This window comes from Streptopelia decaocto (genome assembly GCF_964273445.1).
Source record: "Streptopelia decaocto genome assembly, chromosome: 1".
Lineage (NCBI taxonomy): Eukaryota > Metazoa > Chordata > Aves > Columbiformes > Columbidae > Streptopelia > Streptopelia decaocto.
In genome coordinates, this window is record NC_138663.1 from 156,269,827 (window position 1) to 156,287,528 (window position 17,702).

The following is a 17,702-nucleotide window of genomic DNA, read 5'->3' on the forward strand; positions in this document are numbered from 1 at the left end:
GCAACTCCTTTCCAATACTAATGCAGAAACAGGTTAACATAAAATACATCAATACTTCAACTTTAATACTTCAACATGTAAGTAGAACACTGAATTGCATTTTTCCCCCTCGTGTTTCTCTATGCCAGAAACAGACTTCAGTGATCAAGTACAATGACATTTTTCCAAACTTCTCCATGGTCAGTACTACACTGAGCTAAAGGCAATTCTATCAGAACTGCTTCACTGAAAGATACTGATATATCAGAGTACATGCATGTTTCAGGCAACTTAATGTCTTTAGACACACTAGTCTTGCACAACTTTTCACAACTGTTTCATTGACTTTTTTTGACCAATTCTAAGACAGCTGTAAAATGCTTAAAAACGACTTGTTTCCAGCCAATGGGCAGTTTACTTAAAACCTATATTAACATAATGGCAAACATTCAGTTTATCAGGATTCACACCTCAGTATTTTGTCTTTCTGATATATACTTGTACTGCATATGTTAGGGTTGCCAGACAGTTATATTCACTAAACAAGAAAAATACACAAACCTTCAGGAATTATGTGACAGCAGCACATAACCACAGAACAGACATAGGAGAAATACGCGGTTTTTAAGTTGGGGAACAGTGTCCTCCTGTTCATGATCTTAAAGCGGAGAGCTCCCAACATGCTTGGGAATCACTGTTTCCACTGTCAGCAGATTCCCAGCAGGAATAGTGTAATATCAGAAGCTCTGTGTAGACATCCTAGCTAACAGGGTGCTACAGATAACAGAGAAAAGACCAGGTAAGTATTACAGACACAGCAGGAAACTCAGTGCAAAGACACCCAACCCAACTGCAGAGCATCAGCTTAGCTACATCAAAGGCTTGCTAGCTTCAGCTCACAACGAACCATCTGGGTTTTTATCTCAGCCCACCTCTTCTCTACTACAGTAGGCTTGTTAGCTCAGCAACTCAGTAATATTGACTTGATGAATAGATGTCTTACAAACACAAAGTTGGGAAGACTGCAGTAGAAGGAAGGGAAAGCAAGACCAACATGAGGGTGCAGATCTGTTAGTATTATAATGCCAAGGGATCTAAACCCTGAACAAATTCACTTTTTAAAGGAGAACGGAAATAAATCATGGAATTGATGTTCAAAATCATAGTGACACAAAGTTCAGAGTTGACCATTTCAGGAACAGCAGCAGATTACAACCTGAAAATTGATACTTCATTCCCTCTTAACAAGAGTTTTAAATAGGTGCCTGCAGGTAGAGCAGAGTTCCCTTCTGTCATCAGACTATATTCCAATCTCAAAAGGCTTTGTAGAAAAGGTACACATGCACACTTGGCAATTGGAAGTTATGCTATCCCTATTGTATCACTCCTAAACTCAAAAATACTTTGTTTCTACAGTTTCTGCCATACCATTGTGGCATCTGCATCCTGGTCAATGCCACTTTTAATTTCACCATATATTGCTGAGGTGGGGAGAGTCCCACCTTCTTCTCGAAGTCTACCATCAAAAACATTGGATTTTCAGAGGTCATCAAGATAGCGGGTCCAACTTTTGCTTTGCAGTGAAAGGCACATAGAAGACATGTTACTTGACTTTGTCTCTTCTCACTGCCTTGTGCCATGGGCTTTGAAAGTGCCCAGATTCAGCAAGCAGGTAGTTGGATAAGAAGATAACACCACCATTCAGGAAAGACTGATGAACCACCTGAGAGGCAACACTCCAGGCCATTTCAAGAAACTAATCTGCTGCATCCAGTATATTTGGTACATGAATCCACTCATTTTCAGTCAATACCTCACACCATCTCTTACATAGAAAGGGTGTGCATTCTCTGATGTGACTTACAAATCAACTGAGTAACACTCACAAGAAAAGACTGTCAGCTTAAGGCACCTACTGGACAAACTCTTGCAAGTCTGGCTGCAATAATTTAAGACCTCACCACTCAAAGCTGCTTGCTGGAACTCTCTGCCAAAAGCTTGCCAGCTCATCACCAGAAAAGTGCCTCAGCATCTTCATTGCCAATACTCACATGTGAGGTACTAGATGATCTGTTCAAAATTTTAGTGCCCAATACTGAAAACACAAAAAATTGACCATAACAAAGAATGTGACAGTAACATCTTCAGCTCCCACACAGATTTATCAGCACTCATCCATTAGCACCTTAGTTTATGAAACACACAAAAGCGGTGAAACTGTGCAAAAAACAACCTCCTAGTGTCTGATGGCAATCTGCCCACATGGATTTGCCACTGTAGCAGCAAGCACTAGAACCTCTTCTATACAGACACAAGCTTACACACTGTATATCAAACAAGTTCTCCCAAAAGTTGTTAGTCCTCCACATGTTCATCAGCATACAGCATATTCCAGCCTTGAAGACTAATTATCTGGCCACAGAACATGTCAAGTTTCAAAAAAAACGCACCAGCATTTTCTTTAGAAACATAGCTGTGATACCTCTGTATCACTGTTCTACTTTGCATAGTCAAAGGTACAGACAAACAATAACAAATATTTTATAAAGTAATTTCAGAATAAATTCCATGCCAAGAAAGTTAGTTCTTTGACTATAGAGTAGATATTGGCAAATTTTCTCCAACACCCTTCTATTTTTGAGAGCAGCAATAGTTTAATTGTAATCCCATAAGAATCACAAATAGCTCTTTTTTAAAGCCAGATAAAGGCCGTAATTTACCTTCAGGGAACACAGGACCCCAAATATGGCAAAAATTAAACAATTCTGAAGTAGGACAAGCAAAAGCAAGATATGGAAAAATCTGCTTGGGAAATCTGTGGTTAAGCAGTATGTGACCTTCCCAGTCTGTCAACCATGTCTGACTGCTCTGGGAACAGAGTGGGGTAAACTGACCTATGCTAGTGAAAATATTAATACCACACTCAGCATTTGGGAAGGACCTGTTCATATGACAAATTCTTATGGATCTGAGGTAACTGAAGAGACTGATCCCAGAAGAGGAGATTTCTTTGCATCTCCTCCTGGAAACTATGAATGCAGATATTCACAATCAGTAGCGGATTCAGCCTCAGTGACAGGATAAGCAGAACTAAAGACAGAAAACATGAAGGAGAGAAAACTGCATAAACTTACAAATACTAGTTCCCCTGGCAACATATACTCTTCTGTGGGCTTATGAATATGTGGCAAACGAGCCAACTCACTGCCAGGTCTCTCAGCAGTGCAGGAAATGACAGAACAGTTCCAAGCCAGCTTTAGACAAAACAAGGGATACTAAAACTTTTCCTCCATCTTTTACAACATTAGTTCTGGACAGTTAAATACACTTTTTGGTGTCCTCATTTGAGCCAAGATATGTGAATCTGCATGTAACACCAGCTTAACATGAGCAGCTCCAACCAATAAGGACATATGCCATGTACAAAACCACAGCTGTGAAGAGCCTCATGTTTTATCTTTCAAGATCATTTGGGAAGGGGATTCTTTCACTCACACCATGCTGAGGTGACAAAAGACATTCCAAGTGCCCAGTTGCAAGAGTTCCTATAATTACCTCACCACCCAGAAGCAACAGCAATAATGCAAGCTTTGTACTTGTTCATTCCATGGTACCTAAAATGGTTAGTTGTAGGAAACTGTTTCCCATCTCTGAGGAAGAAATGGCTGAGAGGATAGAGAGATCTCAGGAGCAGTTGTAGTTGTTCTACCTTATTGAAAAACTCTCCTACATAAACACAGAGATGGCTTTAAATTAGGTCAAGAAATTTACAGGATAACACAAACAATCTGTTGCATACAGCCACTGAATTATATGTTCTCAGACTCACATATGATGTTTTCAAGACCACCCAAACTTGGGGTGCTACTTATTGGATGACAGTAACAGTAATTTGCTTACACTGGCTGGGTAGGCTAAGAGCCTGCTATCTGTCAGGAGTGACCAGAGAAGTAACTGAGCCAGTCTTGTTACTTTTTGCCCATTCTCTCTGCTTTCTCTTCTGTACATCCCTTCCCACAGTCCTATCCACCCCCTTTTCCAGAGCATGCTCTGGCTCTCATTCAACCTAGTTGACCAACATGGCAGATGACAGCCTAGATTTTTTTTTGTGAGCAGTGTTTTCCATCGCTTTCATGATTTAAAATTAGCTAAACAGAGCAGCTAAATGTGCACTGGAGAAGGACCACAAACTGCTGGAGCATGCAAATGGGAACAAGAACTTTCTTTTGGGAGAAAGCACATAGGTACATCCTCAGTTCAGGTGTGCAGGGGTAGGGACTGCATGCTGCCATTCAGCCTGCTTTTGTCGTAGAGTCTGCATTTCTGTTTGAAGGTATGTTTTAAAATGAAGCATGTTCTTGCTTCTCTGAGGAGCACTGAATCACAGAATGGCTGAAGTTTGGAGCAAAGCCACTGCATGAACCAGCTCTTTGAGATGCACTGTCAAGCAGTGGAACAACTTAAGGGCAGAAGAGAAGTCGAAGCAAGATTCTGTTGCAGTGACATAATATTAAGACCAACAAGTATGGTAACAACTTACCACACTTAAGAACTTATTGGTGAATGAGATTGAGAGAATGTCCACAGACAAGAACTCCATCCAGTAGAAACTTAGTCTGGTTTTCAATGAGGTTTTATCCCAGCCCTCAAGTTTTCTCCACAGGGAAATCTGGAAAAGGTTTCCATAAAATACTCACACTCAACTGTTAAGTTTTTTCACTGTTGTACTGTGGAAGGACTGCCTTAGTTTCCCTGCTCTCTTGACACACAGCCAGTCAAGGAGTCAGATGCAATGGCGAAGGGAAGGGGCAAAAGTAGTCTGGTCATCACAAACAATATCTGAGTTCCAGAAAAACTTGAATCTTCCACAAATACAGTCTCCCATCTATGGCAGGGACTCAGTTCACCATAAGGAAACAGATCACACAGGTTCCTGCAGCCATGTACAAAGCAGAGCAGATAGACAGCACAGCTCAATGATGATTCTAATAGCTAGCAGGGCTCAAATGCCTCTAAGTTATGTGGGCTAAATGCAGGGTTGAGAAGCAGAGCTCACATCAAAAGGAAGGTCTAGAGGTTTAAACAACCTAGAAAATAACCAAGCAGAACAGGGAAGTCCAGTTGAAGTGGTCAGATGAAACGTCAAAAGACAGACGAGACCAGGAGTCCTACCAGAGAAGAAAAAAAACCCCACACAACACCAGACTGACATCTGTTGAAATAGATATGGAAGTAATAGATCACCTCACAATACAGGAACTGGCCATTCAACACTGGGAAGGAATCTCCCTAGGAAATATACTATAAGAATGTATTATAAGCAGCATTCACTTGGTAACCTAGAAAATACTTCACTGGTAAAATATTCTACAAGAGCACATGGTGGAGGTGAAAGAATGCCCTGGAGCTTCCTGCTAGATGCACAGAAATAATCAGCTCAAACAACTGAACCCTGTTGTTGCTATCCTGAAGGTTCAGAATAAAGAACACACACAGGAGTAGCCAGTGATCTGCCCAGGCATCAACCTGCACATTTAGCATTAACAAAATGAGAATTTCATTCTACACAAGCTTATTTTAACCTGGAAATGCCTGAAACAGCAACATGCCTGAGTATTTTCATAGATCAAAGGTGGTTACAGTTAGCAGTTCAGCTAACAAGAGTTTCTCCAAAGTTCATTGGAATTAAATAAGTAGAACTTTTCAAGCCAAAAGATCTTCAGAATATACATATTTATATATAAAAGAAAGAAAAGACAACACTTAAGAGTTACAGCAGCATACTTCATTAGGACAAGAATTTTTTTAAAAAGTGAGCCAGCACTGAAGAAAAGCAAACTACAGCCTTCTGTAGAGGCTTACAATAGAACAGCATAGCACCTCTTAAGTGAATACAGTATGTGATATAAGCAGATGGATGAACGTGCTAGAGGGGAAAGGGCTGTAGCATCCTACTTTTCTCTGACTATACCTGCCTTTGGGTAGTGTAGCTCTTTCTAGAGGTCTGGCTTTTGTTTTGTTTGAGGGTTTGGGAAGGAGATGGAATACTACAATCACCTTGAGCTGCATCAGCAGCAGGCAGACAGCAATAGTAACTAGCCTAGGAACTAAGAGGTTTATTAGTGATTGGTAAAGTGAGAGAGCCCAGTGCAACTTGCTACAAGAAGGAGGTGAAGAACTGAGATGCTCAGCCTGTCAGGCCTCCTTACTTGTTCCAAGTTCTACTTGAAATAAAAACTTACTGTTACTTGGCTCCAAAACACTGTATTTTAGAAGCCAGACCCACCAGGCAAGCTATATCACCACCTGAGACACTGTACTGTGCCATTTTAAATATCTGTAATCACTGTCTCAAATAGGAGTACATACTGTAAGAGAAAGTGATACATTGGAAGTGTTCCTTTAGAAAAGGAAAATCTAGCAGAATAGAAAAGCCTTACCTGAAATTGAGCACAGCTGCAAGAAGTTTGTCTCGCTTATTAAAACTGAAATTACAGAACATTAAAGCATTTTCACAACCACTACCTTAAGAAAAAAAGATGATTGCTGGGCAGCAATACTAAAAAAAACTGAAAACCAAAATTCACTCATTTACTTGGAAGTAAAACAACACAGATGCCAGCTTCTGTGTTTAATTTCTGGCATGGTGAAGAAGATGTTAAATTCCCTCAAGCCATTATTCTAAGAAATACATCTGATGTATTTAACCCTGTTCACACTGGTGTCCCAAGCATAGTTTAAACAACACAAAGCTACAAAAATACATTAGTCAGTTACCAGAAAAATCTTGTACTATATTTAAGTTCCACCAGTATGACCAGATGAACTTCAGAAGGACCAAATGAAAACAGGCTATATCCAAGCCACAAAAATGCCTTCTCTAAAGCAGGCCAGCAATAGAATGTAGAAAACAGCATATATCCTTATGTCATATAGATAGGTATATTTATGTTTATCAAAATATATATGTATATTCCAATATCTGGGGATAGGAAAGTTTGTTACACTACTCTAAAGCTCAGCTTAAACAAAAGACAGCTCCTGAACCAGTATAAACAATCTATAGCTACTTAACCCCACCATCCCAAAAAAGTGTGCACCTCTCCAAAGAGGTGCATGACCTCCTGCATAAACACCAGGGAACAACGAGAATAAATCCAGATAGTATCACCTCGAGCACAACTGTTGCACAGAAAATACATTTTAAAGTTCAGTTGTAAGTCATCCCCTCTTTGATTCCATAGAAGTAACAAGTTAACAAAGTAAAAACTGTACTAATCAGACATACATGCAGACATCTTCCATAACAAGATAAAAGCTGTGAACTCATACCATCATAAAGTATACACACAAAGGATAAATGTGCTTGCACTGATTTAATTCTGCATTTTAGAAATTAAAAAGTTTCATTAACCAAACATTTCACAGTGTATACTTACACTTCTAAGCGAAAAAAATGGTATTCAGTCTCCAGGTCATATCTTTGCAAGTGAAAAGCAGCACAGAAGCAGCTTTTTCCAAGGACTCAAAGCTACCAGACATTGTGGGAAGCACAAAAAGTACCTCTAGTGCTCTATACTTGTAAGTTTTCACTTTGGATGTGATTATCAAGCTGAAGTTTTACTTTATCATTTCACTTTAAAATAGTTTAAAGCTTTAGCCGGTCTACATATTACTTTAAATCTTTGTCCAGAACCCAAATGCAATATTGACTTTTTCAAGTTTTTAGAAGCATTTCTCAACAGCAAACTATAAAACTTGAACATACAGTAGTTTGTATGACATGCCACTGTCAATGACTTGTTTCATCACCTATAAAACATTCCCACACACACACCACCCAATGCACAGGAACTTAGCCTTGCTATGTTGTAAAAAGTTGAGTATTCGACTGTATCAGTAGTAATGAATACCCATAAAATTTAGGGAGAAAAAAACTAAACTTAAGAATTTTCCCTGGATGGTTTCCATATTGCTTTTCTTCACTTCGTGGCATTGAAACCACCCTTGATTTTTACATGATAAAAGAAATCTGTGGAACTAATCCTAGAAACCTCTTTCTGTTTCCTTGCTAACACCTCCAGGCGACAGAAAAGACAAAATGCTTCATTTGCATCCTTAAACATTAGAAACTGCGAATGAGCCTTTTCAGCTGCAAATGTTATTGCATCTACGTTTCCAGAAGAGAAAGAAGGTTAAACAGCCTGCTCAGGTTTATGTTAACTCATCTCTTTTTAGCACCAGGAGCAGCACAAAGAGCAGAGAATGTGGAAGCTTAACAGCCCAACCTCTTTCTTCATTACGTTCAATTAGATCCTGGAAATGGATATAGCTGCTGATTACACGAAGATAAAGAGAAGAAATCAGGTATGCACAAAGGAAATGGCAAACACTAACAAGTGTAATCTTAGTCTTCCCAATCATCTGGCCTCATGAAGACCATTTTATTTTTCATGAAACAAAAAAGTTCTATCAGTTATATGACCACACAAGATTCTGCCTGATGTAAAAGCAGCATTTGTTTAATCATTAGTACAAACTCTTAGTTGGAAATGTAATGGGCCGGTGTTTTACCTTACTAACATGTTCAGAATGGCTTTGTAAGATTCTTTGCTTGATGTGCTATGTAGTACTTCATCTTATCAATTTAAAGAACAAATTTGAGTGACCAACCACCACTATTAAGCTGCTTTATTTCAGAATACAATTCAGTATAATTTATTCTTCAGGAGTACTATATCATTTAACTAACAACATTTTTTAAAATCAGGATTCAACCTACATGGTATTTTTAATCTGCTTGAAGTGAGAAAAAGCATTTAGAATTACTGTACTGAATTCAGTACAGAAAGCTAGCAGCACTTTATTTTCTAGGCCATTTGGTTTTCAGTCTGGAATAAAAGTCTTCAGCTTGGCAGAGAATGCCCATTGAGATGTTTAACACATAATACATATTACTCTAAACAAAAAACAGGCACTCACTGAGAAAAAGCAGGACAGAATGATAAGGAAAACAGGGGAGCATCCTTCTAGCCAAACCAATTCCGCACAATACCAAGGACTCAAGTTTATAAACATACAAAATTTTCTGTAACAAACTATTAAACTGAAAGTTCAGCAAGACAAACTGAATAACATGAACAGTTCAAAAACCTGACTGTTAGAGCAGGTTAAGAAAATGCATATGCACAAAGACATTCTTTGTAGAGGCATACTACTTCTCCTGTCCTACAGACACATATGAAGCTTCACAAATGAATATGGAACACAAGTGTACAGCCTTAATAACTATACTTTGCAATGCCTCAGCTTGTGTTTTTTCAAGGTGGGGGGGAAGAGACATGAGAACACATTTAGAAGTCAACAAGTAAGGAAAAATTATCACTGTGTTACTGAGATGTTACATTGAGCTTGCGGTCAGAACATTATTTGTATGCAGTGGGGGGAAATCCTTAATAAATCAGAACCAGTAGAGAAAAAAAAATAATGTTAAAAAAATCTATTTTTCTAGATATTCCACAACACTTTCAAAGTGCCAATCATTACATTTACATTACATATTCAGAAATCCAATTAAAACTTAAGATGACTGTCTAAAAGCTCACACCACTCTGAGTTTACTGATGAGTTAAGCATCAGGAACCTTGGTATTGATAGCCAAGAAGATAAGTGATCCTAGATCCTGATAACCACTCTGCACACGGAGAAACTACATTGAAAAGCGACTCTGAAAAGGTCACAGAGTTGTGTCCCAAAAAGACACTAGCCCCATCATAGGTCTCAATTCCTCCTACCTCTTGCACCTCAAGGAGCATCCATGCAACTGCACAGCCATCAGTTTAGGAACCGTATCAGCTAAAACCAACTATAGCAGCTTAAGAGAATTTTGAGGAACAGTCCCTAGGAGGGACAGTGGCAATAGTGACAATTGCAACAAATACACTGTCACCAGACATGTAACAGAGTGCATAGGAAAACTGTGCAGAAAAGGTATAGGCAAAATGACTGAAAATTACTTTTGTGGCCAGAGGTGTCTGTGGCAGAGAATCACTAAGAGGCCAGAACTGCAGGTTACAGAGATACTGCCACAGCAATGGTGATGAGATGACTGACACAGGAGGTAGCTGCAATGTATAATGACAAGGGATATTGGAAGAAGGTGGTCAAACACAGGAATGGGTAGTCCAAAGAGGCTGTGGAGTCTCTGTCCTTGGAGACATTCCAAACTCAACTGGAAATGGTCCTAAATAACCTGTTGCAGTTGATCCTGCTTTCAGAGGGACTGGGTCTCCGGAGATCCCTTCCAAATTCATCTACTCTACAGCCTTAAGTGAAGAATATCAGGAAAATTATCATCCCTGGCCAGGTGAGAAAGGTTAGAGCAACAGTATAGAGTTCTGCACAATCTCGTTAAAAACCAAGACAACCCTCTTAGATTGTCTGAGATAACGGAATATGGATCTTCCTACTGAATCTCACATTTGTTCCTTTAAGAGAAAGCAGTGCCTTTTCATACTGATCTTATCTAGTAACTGGTGGTACTGCTGCCTCCAGTCATTTGTTTCTACATCTGTACTACAGTATGTTGTCCCTTAAGTTTTACAGACACAAGTGATGCATATTAGATCAATGAAATAATTGTTCTAAAACAAACAAACAAAAAATCTCATCCAAAGGTTCCCACCTCTGAAAGACAAGCTCATCCCATTACATGGTCACCACAGAATACAGCACAATGCTGGGCAGATACAGCTGGGGGCAAGCAGGGACAAGAGGGAACGCCCTGCACCAGCACTGGTATGGAAACACTTGGGAGAAGCAGCTACAGCCTGCAGGATGGAGGGTGCTGAAATAGTATTCCTGTGATGCCCTCTCATTGGTTGAGCAAGCACTAGTACACATATGGGATAACATCAGACAACACAGCAATAGTAAAAGACTTATCTCCTTCACCACTTATTTGTAAAAGGATGCATGTAGTAATTACCAATATAAGATGTTCCTATTTAAATCTTACACATAGTTCCTTGGAGAAAACTATGGGCTAATTACCCTGTAATGAAAGATAACTAGTTCTTACAGCTGCCCACTGGAGAGAAGTCCAATACACTGCATTTAAGTACATGAAGAATTCATTGATTTTTTTTTTTCCCTTTGGAAATTATTCTAAGAAAATTCTACTTTTTTTCTGTATGTTCTAATACTCAGTCTTGGGTACTTACATAGCTCTTGCTATGATTTCTATTTATACTCAACATGATGAAGTTTACACAAAATATTATGGGCAGAGGTGTGTATGACTGTGTTGTCTTAAATGTGGATGTTCAAATAAAATTAAGAAAAAAGGCTCAGGAGCTTTTGTAGCCAAACTTAAAATTAGAAGTAATGTTCTCTTTTAAGTAATGATACATGTATATACAAATTCAGATTTTCAAAACTGTTCTTACTCTCATATATTCCTGCATGAGTCAAACAAGCAGATTTGGCCCTTTGCCTTCAGTTTAAAAGTAAAACAAAAAAACCTACACATGATCACATACACCACTAAATATTATAAAAGTTTTAAACTTTTAGAAGTATGTGTATATTATAGCTCTTGGCTAGTATGAGGAAATAAATAGATTTAAATATGCCAAATTCCACTGTTAACAAAATGTGATGGAATAGCAGTGTTACAACACATGATGCTACAGCTTGGGATAACCACCTCTTACTATCCCGGTGTCAAAGAAAATAAACAAGTAATAGGTATCACTATGTAGTACTAGAGGATTTATAGGCACTTACAATAAAGCAATCCACGAGATCCCCTCATGGCCCTGCTCCTTGTGAACCGCAAACATTCTGAGCTCAAGATAATGTACTGCGACAAAAATATCTACCATGCACTCTTGAAAAATACCACCTCTGGCTCTGAAAGACAAATTTCATGTGGTGGCTAAGGGTGGAACAGCTTTTTGGAACATACACAATCAAGTTCCTCCCTTTCCCTCCCAACAGATGGGCCTGAGAGTTGGACAGTCTGGCTTCACTGGTGCTGTAAAGTAATTAAACAAACAAATCTGGATTCTGTAAATAAGCATGTGCTTGAAATTAAGCATGCTTAAACAGTTGCAGGATGAGGGCCTAAACTTCAAAATTTTAGCCTGTAGAAGAAATCAGCCTATTAAATAATGGCAATCATTCTGAAAAGTTGACATTTCTTTCTTCTCAAAGGTCCCTGGAGTTTTGGTGATGGCAATGGGAGAGAAAAACTTGGGTAAGCTGAGACTAGTCAACTATTTTTTTTAAATGCAAATTGATGTCTCAGGAGTGCTTAAGACAGTAAACAAGACCACAGTACCCCACAAAACTTTCTATTTTAGTATTTCAGCTAAGTCATATGAAAATGCAACAGAATTCAAGAAGTCCAACCTCTAATTTATCTGCTGGGCTGAATGACTTGGAAATTCTCAGCAAGCAGGATTTTCATTCATTAAGTGGATGTTGAAAAGCATGTGACTAGATGACGGTCCTCATAAAGCTACAGAAAAAAATCCTTAAAGGCAGAATATACTCAGATTAGCAGTGAAAAAGCAACAATTGGCATATACAAAAGGCTACATTTAAAGAAAGTGACTTTGGTGTATTTAATGCTCCAGATTAAGTTACAAAATGTTTCTTACCCTGTTTTTATACCCATCAACATTGTGTAGGACATCTGTAATGGACACATCCTGGACTGAGACACATTGCTTTAAACACACCTTTTCCCTCTTCAGAATCCACCACCTCACTCACCAGCCACCTCCTGCACCCAAGAAGAGGCAACAAGACAAGGAGAGACCACAGTGCAAATGCACACAGGGAACAAACAGCCTGACTTCCAGGCTTTTCATTTTTCACACTTAGTCCACCGCATTTTGCTGGTGCTAGCGCTAACTTCTCTTTCCAGATTACTTTTTTAGCTTGCTCTAGATGACTACACAAATAGTAGTCCCAGCATAAGGGAGATGGTAGGAACATGCAACCAGGGCCAACACCACCTTGAAACAGCAGGAAAACTTTGGCTTACAAAGGTGATGAATCCACACCTTTGCACAAATACCCACAAAACAGAAGATGCTACTGTGGCTCCCATTCCTTGCCTGGCAGGAGCAGCCGAGGTACCACTTGCAGCAGGAGCTACAGCAACACTTGAGACATTGAGTCTGGAGTCCCAGAAAGCAGAAAGGTTAGAACAGAAAGGAATTTGCTGTGCATGCTCTACATCTTCCTAAAAAGTAACTGTTCCCACCACTGAAATATCTAGTATGACTGACATTGCCTGTTCATCACTTGTTAAAAGATCTTTTCCCAGTTCCCAAACAAGTATGCCTTTTTTCAGGTGAAATGTGGGAGTGACCTGCTCCAAATTAGAGATTGAGTTTCAGAGCTATTACTAAAAAAAACCAAACACCCAAAAAAACCCACCACACACAAAATACACACACAACACCAATACACATACTTCTGCATCAGTAGAACTCTTTCCCCATGCCTCATCCTTAGGGCACTACCTGAATCTTCAGGAAAGCACGACACACAAAAAATCTGGAATGGCTATAAGCATGATATCATGAATGTAAAGCATTTGCTTGGCAAAGTTGTTTTAAAGCAAGTAAGAATCACCACTTCCAGTAGAAAACACTTGGTTTTTAAGTATGGTGCCATGATGATGTCTGCATTATCCTAACAGTATTTCATTAACTGCTCAGAAGCAAGCTAAATTTATTCCTTCCCCATGCCAAAATTTCAGTCTGTGTGTATTTTAAACAACAACACAATATGAAGAGTGTATTTATTATTAGACTGTGTAAAAAATTGATGCTCATCTCTTCAGCAAATTAGAAATTCCAAAACAAAAAAATCAAAACTAAATGAGTACTGACAAGAGCTGGAGATACCACAAAAAAAGCCAATCTGACAGAAGACATACAGAGAACAGCTTATGAATTAGAGCTGATGCTTAAGATGGATTTTTAAGAACAAAGATCCTGGCTCCCAAGGTTTTTTAATACAGAAAAGAATTGCAAAAATAAGGAACTCATTAACTCATGTCTGGAATAAATAATGCTTTCACCCTGAATATAAATACATTTCAAAATAATTCAAAAATATTATGTACAGAAAGTGGACGTTCCAAAAATAAAGAAACCAGGATCAATACTGTCACTCTTTCACACACAATTGTGCCCTCTAATTTTAAGGACTACAGTCCAGAGACCAGGTCCCTAATCCTGTAGGTTTTTATGAATATCAAGAGCTTATCTTTTAAGAAAGCCAAGTAAAAGCTACATTAAGTAGTCTCTTCAGCTTATAATGAATCAAATATTTAAATATTTGAAGTCTGAAAATTCTTGGTTCTTGTTGCTCACATTTTAAACATGGTTCCTGCTGAAAAATTACTATAAATGGAGGGCTTTTGTAGTTTGCAATTGCACAGTATACCTGATCAAGCTCAATTTTGGAATAATTAACAAAGTTACTACATTAACTATGATCTCTGTAGTTTTGACTGTAATCTTCAGAATATGGTCCAATGCGCATGTGAAACTTCAGGCTGTAAGACAGTAACAAAGGCCAAACTCCAACTATCTTCTCATTTCATTTATGGGAATACAAGGTCAAAAGACATCTCATAATCAAATAGAAGAGTAAGCAACCAAATAAAACTCAGTTAAATTCAATTCTTAATAATACTAATTTTACTTCACTCAGTTTAGCAATGGCACTCAACCATCACAGAAATGTGACTTAGAAAGCTTTATCCATGCTGAAATCGAATCATTATCTAGCTCCTTCTTTTGCCAAGTTCCATCTCCATTTCAACTCCCTTAACTTAACCCTGTAGTAGCTTTCCTGTCGAAATATTGTAGGAAGGTCTGTCATTCCTAGAATGGAATCCAGTCATCAGATCCTATTACACTAACAGAACAAGATACTAACATATTACACTAAAAACTCCTTAAAAAGTAATAACACTTAATTGAATAAGATGTTTTCTTCCATTACTTTTTAGATGCAATTGTGATGACTGATGAGCCACTACACATACTGAGAGTACCTGGCATTACAAATATTCATTCATGGAAGCACACATTCAGTAGGAAATAGTTCCTGCACCAAACTATAATGCAGACTTAACGCAAATTATCTGGACTTGAACCTTAATATGCAGACAAGAACTTCCTTTCCTCCCCCACGTTTCTGCGGCTCTTTCCTAGTTTTAAGTTCTGGTCACAAATTTCCTAGTCTCCAGTTCTGTGGAATATCAACTAAGAAAACAGATCTGTGCATTTCCACTAATCATACAGGAGTCGAACTTAAAACCAAAAAAACTCACACACACCACCACACCAGAAACCCAGAATACAGAGTCAAGGGGAAAAGGGAAGATAACATTTGGTTTTAACTGCAAGAGAAGAATGCCTGGCGTAGAAGTTATCACAAACAAATCTTTTTTCCATAGAAATGTGGTAGAAGAATGCTAAATCATTCAAAGCAGTATAGACTTCAGTTCATGCATGAAGATATTGCAGATCATTTATCCTTACTTACAAGTTAAGATTGTGATGGAAAATTCCAATTGTAAATACAAAGAAAAAAATAATTTCAGCTTTCTGGCACTTGAAGTTAAAACAATAGCCTGTATTATAGTCAAAACACAATAAGCAAATATATTGTAGCATCATTCCCATGGATATATTACTTGTACGCAACTCTTTAAGCTGTCCCTTACAGATTTTTTTTTTTGTGCTGTATGGTATGCAGTGTAGTAGATTTTTTAAACAAAAGCAAAGGTTTTAGAATTAAGTATGTGACATTAGAAGAACAGATACTGTACTTAACAGTTACATTCGGGAGGAAAAGCACTCAAAGCAACAAACAAATCACCAGAAATAAGAGTAAAAACACTCTAGGAAACCAAATACAAATTTATTTTCAAGAGAATCTTTAGCTTCTTGCCGTAGGAGCTGTTTGAACCTCCCATCCCTTTAATTGTGGAGGTTACTTAGGAAATTCTATGTCAGTCAGGACCAACACTGACATACAGCTATAGTAGCCCACTTTCAAAATTCTTGAAAACCCATTTAAGGATATCAGTAGGGGGTAAATTAAAGCTGTATGCATTAGGAAGCTAATAATTTGAAAAATGTACAGGGGCAATGAACCCTGAAGTTATCAAGCTCTGAAATGACTAAAAAAGTGTTTTGTATATTTGGAAGTAAGTACATATAAAAAAGCTGTCATAAAAATGTACAACTATAATCTACCACACAACTTAACATAATACTAACATCTGAAGTATAACAAAATCTTGTAGATAAAACATTTTCTTTAATTTCATTTTATTTGCTATACACACTTCTTTGTTATAGTGGATGTGCAGAGCCAGCCTAAATCAAAGCAAAACTCAGAGTACCCTTTTATCCACTCTTAATAAACACTATTACTTAAATATACTTTTGCCAAATTCTAAATCTTTTTGAACTCAAGTCTTCCACTCCAAGAATTTCTTGAACAAGAATTTTTCTAAGCATCTGCAAAAGGCTAGAACTTTCAGTGAATAAAATTAAGGTATCTTAAATACTGTAACTTATTTAAAGAGGTGAAAAGGAGCTTCATATAGAAGCCAGAAGACTCCAACAACTCCAAACCCTAAAGGGAAGCCATACTGTATCATGCTCAATATATCATAAATAATGCCTCTACTATTCTCATTAACAGGTTGCCCATATTTCAGACCATAAGCCACTGAAAAACCTCAATTTGCACAACCTTCAAGGGAATTTGAGAGTTGAGCTGTAAGGTACTCCAAAAACTCATTATAACCAGAACATACTCCACTCACTGGACATAGGATCCAACCAGGTCTGAAATTGCTCCTTGCAGTTGGAAATAACTGAAAATAAGGCTGTGTATCTCCTGAGTCTCCTACACTTTCTAGGTGAAAGAGCCAAGACATGCTTGAATGCAGAAAGAAAAGAACATGCAAGGAAGTAGCAGGATATGAGCTGAGCAAGAAGGGATAAAGAACAGTAAGATGTTTTGAGAAAAAAATTCATTAACATGTATAAAATTTACAAATATGCTAGAAATTAATGAAGTGTTCTAGCTAAGTTAAATACACATGTGCTCAGTGCAAGATTTGAATATTGTTTGAAGCTAAACACTGAAAAGTGAACACAAAGAAATACTGAGCCTCTAAGGCAAGAGTCCCACGGAAACAAACAAGAAAGTAGAGACTGCAAAACTGTTAATGCCCACACATCCAAGACCAAAATTAATTAAATCTTTACTTGGGCATTTCTGTCTTCTGGGTAACCTGCTTTTAAAAAGCTTGATGTTATTTTAGCATGGTGCCTTTGAATTTAATACCAACAGCAGGACACCTCACCCATAAAACTGGGCAAGTAAACTTATTCTAAATTCTAGCCAGGGCAAATTAAGCTGAACTTCTCTGGGCAGGACAGGTGAAAGCACCACCATGCAGCACACCTGCCTTTGAAAAGCAAGTTTACACACTGGAGTCCTGAGCAGCACACTCTACATATACAGACATACATACATTATACTCCCAGCTTTTGTACATGCAAAAGCTCACATAGTATTTGGGTAGCCCACTACAAAAACAGTCATTGGCCAAAAGATGTTGCAGTTGTATAATATGGCTGCTATGAAAATTATTTACTAGATTATTA

The 17,702-nt window shown here is 38.1% G+C and overlaps 1 protein-coding gene across 1 annotated transcript in view; it reads right to left on the reverse strand.

Annotated features, from left to right (window-relative positions):
• Positions 1-17,702, reverse strand: part of PCCA (propionyl-CoA carboxylase subunit alpha) — a 287,256-nt gene that overhangs the window by 213,911 nt on the left and 55,643 nt on the right. The gene's annotated exons all lie outside the window — the stretch shown is intronic.